The 3,064-nt window shown below is 61.2% G+C and overlaps 1 long non-coding RNA gene across 1 annotated transcript; it reads left to right on the plus strand.

Annotated features, from left to right (window-relative positions):
- Positions 1-1,034, plus strand: LOC141373205 (uncharacterized). Its single transcript, XR_012378917.1, has 3 exons — positions 1-142; positions 515-728; positions 901-1,034. It is a non-coding gene; the product is annotated as an uncharacterized lncRNA (long non-coding RNA).
- The last annotated feature ends 2,030 nt before the right edge of the window (positions 1,035-3,064 follow it).

Consider the following 3,064-nt stretch of genomic DNA (forward strand, 5'->3'; position numbering starts at 1 on the left):
CTCAGCCTGCGACCCGGGCATGCAGGGAACGACTCACAAGTGGGGTCCGGGTCCCCAAGGTGGAGGCATTAGTGGAAGTGGTGGGTGGCACATACGGGACCGCTTCAGAGGCTCACCTCCCTCCCAGACATCTGGGAAGCAGGTGAGCTTGGGGAGCCAATGGGGTTCCCCAGCCCCCATGGAGGGAGGATGTCCTGAGACTGGAGAGGGGCCGTAGCTCCTCAGAATGTTCTGAGGCTGTAAAAACCCTGGAGGCCGCCCAGGGCCTGTCCCTGCCTTCCTGCCTGCGTCCTCAGGCCGCTGGGGCGGCGAGGGGCAACGCTGGGGAGGGGCGAGCGGGAGAGAGCAGGGTCCCGAGAGGCTGGCCAGGCCCCTTCAGGGACAGGCTCTCGGCTCCAGCCAGCCATGGCCCCTCTGGGCTTCGTGTACAGTGTGCAGGGAGCGATCAGGTGGACGGTAACAGGGATCTGGAGCCTAGGGGCCCCGACGGAAGGGGTGCCTGGCCGTTTCTTAGCCTTCTGCCCCAAACAGACACTTTATGTTGGCAACAAATACACGTGCTGCCCAGGGTCCGCTCCGAAGGCCTTCAGCAGGACGGGCAAGATGGGGAGGGGCTGCTGCCGAGGACCAAGGGGCTCCAGCCCTGGCACCCAGCCCTGCCCTCTGTCAGGTTGCTGTACGAGGGGAGCAGGGCCTTCCGGGAGGAGCCCACATGTGACTGTGGGCAGGTGGGTGCTGGCTCTCCTCACCCCCCCGCCCGCCCCCCGCTCCCCTCCCCCCATCTACCGTCCAGCCAGGCCCTGCCCACAGCAGCTTTGCGGGTGCAAGAAGCTTCTCGTCTGCCGGGCTGTGTGCGGGGGGGCCCCAGCACAGGAAGCCTAATGTTTGTGACGCCCGCAGGGGTTGCCGAATGGATGCTCAACCCTGGAGGAAGAACGCAGTCTTAAAGACGGAACTGGGCTGTGGTCACCCTCTCCAAACCCCAAATTCGCCCTGCGAGTCCTCTTCTCAGCTTCTCCAGGGGGATTTTCCTGCCCGCACGTCTGTACCTTCTGGTGACGCGTGCGACTCCGGCGCAGGCCTACCTGTGCCCGATCCCCGGGTGCCAGTGCACAGCGCTCTGCCCCCAGGCCCAGGGACCAGCCGCCTGCACTTACAATGAAAACAGAAGACCAACACAGAACCCCTGTGCCCTTCAGGCCGCGCCGGGAGCAGTCACGAGGTGTGATATTTTGAAAACATGAGGTCGATGTCAAAGAGTGTGGCTCAGCCCTCCACCCAGACCTCTGGCGCCCTGGCTGCCGTATTTTGGTGACCGAACCTTTTTAGCCTGCAGAACATGTCACTTCCAAGAAGGTTTGGATTGAAAAGCCATCAAGCAGCAGCCTATTCTTATCAGCTGTGCAGGGGCACACGGTGTACCTGGGGGCCCGGGAGTGGGGCCCCGGTCTCTGCTCCCTCTGTGCCTCGGGACTGAAATGCTCATGCCCAGACTCGCCCCTTCGTGTGGCACAGCTCACATCCACCATCTCCGATGTTCTGGAAAACTTGGCCACAGCATATGGGTCCTCCAGTGACCCCCTGAGCTGGATGCCAGGCCCAGCTGCCCATGCCCTAGGGGTCCCCATGCCTGTCACCCTGGGTCGGATTTACAGTGCCTGGAGTGCAGGTGAGGAGGCTGCACCCCAAGAGTTAAGGGGGTTTACAGAGCTGATGCATGGAACAGGAACCCCTGCTCTGGCTCTGAACTCCAGGGTACTGCTTTGGGGCTTCGGGGACAGTGGTTGGCCCTCAAAATGGTAGGGCCTGTCTCTTCATCATACTGGGCCTGCTTCCCTGCCCCGAGCAGGACAGGGGTCCCCCAGGGTGGCCAGATCCGGCCCTTCCTAATTCCCCCTGCAGCTCAGCGCAAGGATCCAGGGTCCCACAGCCTGGCTCATCCCCCAGTGAGGTCGAGGCTCCCCGTGCCTGCAGGCTGGGGTCTGGCTGCCTATTCCTGTCCCAGCACCTGCCGGGCGGCCAGGCGGAGGGGGTGCAGGGGGCAAGGCCCCAGCTATTTTTAGTGCCCTCGGCTCCAAAGCTGCTGTAAACACCGTGTTCCAGCCTCTCTCAGCCTAGAGACCTCCCCTCCCCATTGGCATGGCCGGGACTGCGGCTGTCACATGTCCCTGCGAGACCTGGAGGAGATTCTGTGACATTTCCTGCAGACGGTCCTCCTCCTGCTACAGAAATCCACCCTGTGTCCCCAGCTCCCTGACTAAGCGAGTTCTCCCCGCAGCTGGGTGTCTGGACCAGGCCACACTCAGGGGCCGCAGCGCGACACGGCCCAACCCCAGGCCCTGCGCATAAGCCGTGTGTGTCCTCAAGCTGCCACTATCGGCCGTTCCACATGGTGTCCAGCTCCAAAGGCTGGGATAGCGCTTGATGTCACCTATTTTGCATACGTACCTTACTGCATAAGCATTTCAGGATTTAGCTAGACAGCCCGGGCCACACCCTGCAGGCCCGTCCCAGGGGCTGGACTGTGCAGAGGGGGAGGACTGCGGTGTGTGGCTGTCCATCAGCTCCTGTCCCCAAAGCCTCAGTGGCGCCTGTGTGGGGAGAGCACCCCCATCTCTGTGCTCTGGCTTTCTGCGTGGTCAGAGCCAGCCGGGGCGGATGTCTCCGCGCCATGCTTACCACCCACCCAGTGAAGTCTTTCTGGCTAATCATTCTGTTTTCCCAGAGCAGGTCGGGGCAGGGCCTCTCCCTGTCCATTATCTGGGAACAGTGAGACACCGAGCACCCAGGCAGAACATTCTGGGTTTTGCTTGAATTAAGCCAGGAGACAGCAGGGAGTGTTTGAGATATGTGAATATTTGTGGCTGTGCAAGCCCAGAATCAACAAACAATAATCAGCAAATCAAAAAAATTATACCAACAATCAACAAATAATAATACACCAGGAATCCATAAGTTATAAGAGCGAGACTGGCGCCTCTCAGCTCATTCACGGCTCTCCCTCAGTTTGCTGAGCGCCTCCACGAGCCCAGCCCGGGCACCTCAAGCCTCCTGCCCTATTCCT

Source organism: Callorhinus ursinus, unplaced genomic scaffold (genome assembly GCF_003265705.2).
Source record: "Callorhinus ursinus isolate GAN/ISIS: 27379988/994484 unplaced genomic scaffold, GSC_fseal_2.0 scaffold8, whole genome shotgun sequence".
Taxonomy (NCBI): Eukaryota; Metazoa; Chordata; class Mammalia; order Carnivora; family Otariidae; genus Callorhinus; species Callorhinus ursinus.